This window comes from Narcine bancroftii, chromosome 13 (genome assembly GCF_036971445.1).
Source record: "Narcine bancroftii isolate sNarBan1 chromosome 13, sNarBan1.hap1, whole genome shotgun sequence".
NCBI lineage: Eukaryota > Metazoa > Chordata > Chondrichthyes > Torpediniformes > Narcinidae > Narcine > Narcine bancroftii.
Window position 1 is genome coordinate 13573239 of NC_091481.1, and position 6000 is coordinate 13579238.

The following is a 6000-nucleotide window of genomic DNA, read 5'->3' on the forward strand; positions in this document are numbered from 1 at the left end:
ATTAAATGTTTTACAAATACAAACTCTTGTTGGCTTGTGGTCTGATCCTCTTTGTCTTCAATGGGCTTTCAATAGGTAAAAAGTTTGAGAACCCAGCTCATTATATTCCATTCTCAGCATGAAATGATGGAAAGGCATTTGCTGCAATGTACAAGGACACACTGCTCACAAGAGACTGAAAGATAAATGCAATTACATCCTGCTGCAAGCAATATATTTGGAAATATATATATTTTTGAGAACGTAATAGACCTGGAATTCAGGCCATCTCAATTATACCTCTGACCTTATGTGCGCATTTTGCACCTCAGACAACACTAGCGCATGGTTGAGACATTTCCTGTTCTGACAGTTTCTTGGCCTTGAGTTCATACTGCAGGAGTAATGGCTCAACATGGATTTTCTGGTTTCTTGGGTTTTTTTGCGCTGTTTCTCAGATTTTTTTTCACCACTTGCGGGTTTTGCTTCAACTTTTGTCACCTGAGAACTTCTCAAAGTATTTCACAATTAATTAGACACACTTGAAATGTAGTATTTGTAATATAGTTGTTATGTACTCAGACAACAGCAATAGGAATTAGCCAAGACAGTGTTATATTTAAAATAATATTTTCATTTATGAATCACCAGATATATAACATTTTATCTAAACTTATCCAAACTTAACCCCAAACTATGCACATCTATACTTGTGTGGAAAATATCCCAAACCATTACAGTTTAGGTCCAATTCTGGAATGTCAGAAAATCCAGTGTTGACATGCAGGCTTTAAATTGATCAAAGAAGTAATCGCGGAGTAGGTGGAAGAGACTGTGGTGACAGACTGTTGTAAACACATGAAATCCTTGTGCAGATGCTTCCAAAGAAATGTCCTTTTCAGACTAGTTGTAATCAAAATTCCCCTTTTCTCTGCGTAGGGAACACGAAACGAGTGATTTTCACAAATCTTCCAGAATCCTTTCATGGGTCAGCTGAAATAGTGACCTTCCCTTTTCATCGCGGAATGGCACTCTAATCCCCTTCAAAAATGACTGTTCCTTTGGCCATGGTGGGGTGCATTAATTCTACTTTCAAGAGAAATCTTACACGTCTATTACCACACAAGGCCACTTTAACACATTATCCTTTCAAAGAGACACTTTGTAGTGGCAGCTACACTGCTACTGAAAGAACACATAACCCACACATGTCAAACTCAGGCCCGTGGGCCAAATTTGGCCCGTGATATAATTATATTTGGCCCGCAAGATCATGTCAAATATGTATTAGAGCTGGCCCGCTGGCCGCCGCGCCAGTATAGCGCATGCACAGCTAATACTACAAATCCCAGAATGCTTTGCAAATGCGTTGGCGCCGGCCCGTCAGCCCGCTAATCACCCCCACCTCCTCTCTTTACTTTCATTAGCATCTGCGACCTGTCGCCGAACTCACACGTAATAAACCCCTTACGAAAAATGGCCAAACGAAAGACAGAAAACAGGACCTTTCTGAACGAGAAGCAAAAGCTCCAGAAGGTGAAGGAGATGAAAAGAAGTCTGGTTTTACAGCAAACTATGTTCACCAAAGCAGAATCCCAAAGTGAGGCTGCTGTAAAGGCTAGTTTTATTGTGGCCGCAGAGATCGCCAAATCAGCCAGGCCCTTTACGGAGGGAGAGTTTGTTAAAAAGTGCCTGCTCAAAGTTTGCGATGTCATTTGCCCAGATAAAAAGCAAGTGTTTTTAAATGTAAGCCTGAGCAGAAACACCGTGAGTGCGCATGCTTGTGAGCTTGCTACTAATCTACAAGAACAACTGAAGGAGAAGGGGAAAGATTTTACGGCATACTCACTTGCTGTAGACGAGAGCAGCGACACATCAGATACTGCCCAGCTATCAATATTCATCCGTGGAGTGGACATGAAACTTTCCGTTACAGAGGAACTTTTAGGATTTAAATCCATGTATGGCACAACCACAGGAGAAGAAATCTTCGAGGAGGTGTCCAAATGTCTCAATGAAATGATGCTGCCTTGGGATAAACATGTGGGATTAACGAAAGATGGTGCACCTGCGATGTGCGGTCAGAAAAGTGGACTGGTGGGTAGGATTCGGGAGAAGATGCGGAAGAATCATACAGGTGAGCTTACAGTTTACCACTGCATAATCCACGAGGAAGCCTTGTGTGGCAAAGCCTTGAAAATGGAGCATATTATGAACACTGGTCATGTCGGACGAAATCTGGCAGAGGTGAAACTGGGCCTCCGCGTGGCTGAACCAGGTCTCCGGCTCCTGAACCCAGAAGTCAGGCAGCTTGACAGCTATAGCACTGATCCCAGGTTCGCTCATGTCGGGTTCAAAGACGTTTGAACCAGTCAGGATCACCAATTGTAGCGGCAGCTACACTGCTACTGAAAGAACACACAACTAGACGGGTTGAACTCAGTGAGCAGAAAACTGCTTTATTGCTGGCTGCTGGGCTGGACTTATACTCCCAGCCCAGAAATGGCTGAGTACCACGCTGGGGGGTGCCAATGTCACTCGGGCATCACGTGGTCCCCCAGCACAGACTTCTGAACCCGGTGCTGAGAAAAAGGGGAAACCCCCAACAGCGCCATTTTGGCCGTCTGCCCCGCCGCATGGATTATAAGTGGGGCTGGTTTGCCTGCCTAGTGGCATGCCGCCACAACTTCTCCAAGTGCAGCTTCTTTAAAATGGCCCCTGATCAAACCAAATGCTGTTTCTTTAACATGCTGGTCGCTTGGTCTCTGCAGCTGTGTTTTCCAGGGCTACTTCCGCTTTCTTCAGTATTAGCGAATTGGAGTACACGCTGTCTCCAGCCTGTCAGCCCACAGACAATCTCCAAAGATTGCAGGACTTGCAGCTTGATTTGTTCTCTTAAAGTGACAGTCCCACTCAAATGCAAATGAATTGGGAGCACGTAATATAGGGAAACATTGCATTCAAAACAAGGTCCTACAAAATGCGAGCAAGTAAATGACTAGATCATAGTTCTTAGGTGCTGCTGGAGGGCTGAGTATTGATCCTAAAACATTGGAGGTCAACTCACCTGTTCATCATTGAATAGTACCTTGAATATAGTTGAGAGCACAGACAGGACTCTGTTAAACTTCTCATCAAGAAGAGAGCACATCTGAAAGTACAGCCCTGTGAATGTCAGCTTAGATCCTGCACTAATTCTGTGGAACAGATCTCAAACTCTCAGGTTCACAGTGTGATCCAATGAGTAACAATCAACTCCAAAGATGCAAGTGAGATACCGTGAGGGAGTGAGAGAATGAGTGTGAATGGTCCTGAAAATCTGTGGTTAAGAGGAGCAAGGAGAAGAATTCTCAGCAACACATTCTGAGTTACAGGTCACTGAAGCTGCAGAAAAAAATCTGAAATCACAACAAATAAATGTTCAACAGATCAGGCAGCCTCAGAGGAGAAAGAAAATTCAAAGAAATGTTTCTGATGAATTATCTAATCTATCAAGTCACCTAATCTATCTTCTCCAAAGTAGATGTGACCACATTGTACACACCAAAAGCAAAATATTCAACTGCATAAAGTACATGTGAATCTGATGGAAGAATTATTTGGTTTTCCGGATTAAGGGAATGGGGGAAGAGGACATGTGATGCATCTCCTAAGGTGGCAGGAGGGTGTGTGCGATAGGAATGGTTGGTGGAGATAGAAGAGCAAATAAGAGAGTCATGAAGGGACTAGGTTAAGGAAGAGGAATATATGCTGGTGATGGAACCTCTTTGAGGTTGGCTGAATTTACAAAGGGTAATCTGTTGAATGTGGAGATTGGTAGGGAGGAAAGTAAAGGCATCCTGTTCTAGATGGGAGAAGAGAGGGTGGGAGAAAGAGTGCAGGAAATTGAGGTGATTCTTTGAGGGTAAGTGTTGTGGAATAAGTTGAATGGAGGAATGTATTCTGCCAGACAAATAAATGCATTGGTGCAATTGGACAAACAGCACAGTAACAGGCCCTTCTGGTCCACAAGCTCATACCATCCAATTACACTCAATTAATCTACAACCTTCATACATTTTGGAGGATGGGAGGAAACCAGAGCACCCAGAGAAAACTCCCTACAGACAGCGCCAGGTTCAAACCCAAGTTGGTGGCGCTGTAATAGTGTTGCGCTAATTGTGCCAACCCTTTCTCATCAAAAAATAAATGAAGGACCCTCAGGACATCCTGCTCCAAGGTGAAGGCTTAGCAGGATTGAATAAAATATGAAGATGAAGTGATTAGGACCAAGAAAGTAAATACTCAAAATAACAGAGAACATAAAAAGTGTCAGGGATACAAGTTTTTGGGCCTAGTCAAGGAAATAGAACCAAGACAGAAGGATGCAAATTATTGCAGGGCATGAACAGGTCGATATCATGAGTCCATCAGCTTGAGGATCTATGAAGGGAAATAGAAGATGAAAGCATGTTATATTGTTAATCAAATAAGTAGTCATTGACTGTCTCTGAGACAATGACCTGACGTTCAGTGTTGGCATCATGGTTCTGAGGGAGATGTAAGAAGCTGTCATAAAGATCATCTCCAAACTTTGAAGGGAAGAAGTCGGTTCACCATTTAGAATCGTATGACAAGTTTGATGACAATATTGGGGTTGTTTCTTGAGAATCAAATTCAGATATGGTAGGTTAGAGAAAAAGACAGTTAGTGACAAAGAGCTCTAGAGAGAAGGACTCAAGCATATAAGAAAAACTTGGGAGAAGAAAGTATGTCTAAAACTAAGGACCAAAGAAAAGGCCATAGAGGCTAAAGCAGTGAAGAAGAATTCAACATTGAGATGAACCTGAGGTCCCAGTGCAAGATCGCAGAATTTATTGTCGTGAACATGTGGCATGAAAGACAATGTCTTGTGGCAGCATTACAGGTGCAAACATTTCTATAAATTAAATTTTCAAAATATAAATTAGTGCAAAAAGAAGATAAAAAGTGAAAAACAAGTTGCATTGTTAATTCAGAAATCTGGTGGCAGAGGGAAGGAAGCTGTTTTTGTACCGTTGGGTGTTCGTCTTCATGCTGTACCTCCTTCCTGATGGCAGCTGGATGGTGAAAGTTCTTGGTGATAGAAGTTGCTTTCTTAAGACACCACTCCCTGTATATGTCCATAATGGAATTAAGACTAATGTTAATGATGGCCCTGGCCAAGTTCACAATTCTCTGTAGTCTCTTCCTGTCACCTCTTAAGCAGACAGTGAATGCTCTCAACAGTACACCTCTAGAGTCTGGTGATATGCCAAGTCTCCTCATGAAGTATAGCCACTGGTGAGACGTCCTCATGATTGCATCGACCTGGAGGCTCCAGGACAGATCTTTGGAGATGTTGACACCCAGGAATTTGAAGTTCTTTACTCTTTCCACTGCTGACCCCTTGATGACAACTGGTTTGTGTTCTTTTGTTTTCCCCTTTCTGAAGTCCACAATCAGTTCCTTTGTTTTGCTAACATTGAGCGCAATGTTATCGTGATACCATTCAAAAATGTATGGAGATTGTGTTAATTGGTGTATTTGGTGGAGCAGGGTTCGTGGGCCAGAAGAACTTGTTACTGTGTTGTATCTCTGAAAGAATACCACCCAAGCAAACTGTAGCAGTTTGATATTATTCCTTGATTCCTTGGTCTTGAAGGAAAATGTTGTGAACAGTCACAATCTGCCATAGCAAAGGAGAGGCAGGATGCAGACATCACCAATCCCAAAGTCTCACCATATATGAGTACATCTCCCTTCTGGTGAAGGTCAGGGCTACCCCAGCTGTCACTCCATTTGGAGCTCAGGATATCGTTGCGATGCGCACATACAAGATTGTAAACAGCCATTTCAGATGCTTCCTTCCTTTGCAGTAATGAACAGTCTGTCCAAGTATTATAAAAGCAAATGAAAACTGCAGCTGTGAGAAATCTTAAATAAAAGCAGAAAGTGGTGTAAATACTCAGCAGAAGAGGCAGCATGGCTGAGGGTAGGTTTGTAAAGGCTTATTAATCCAGG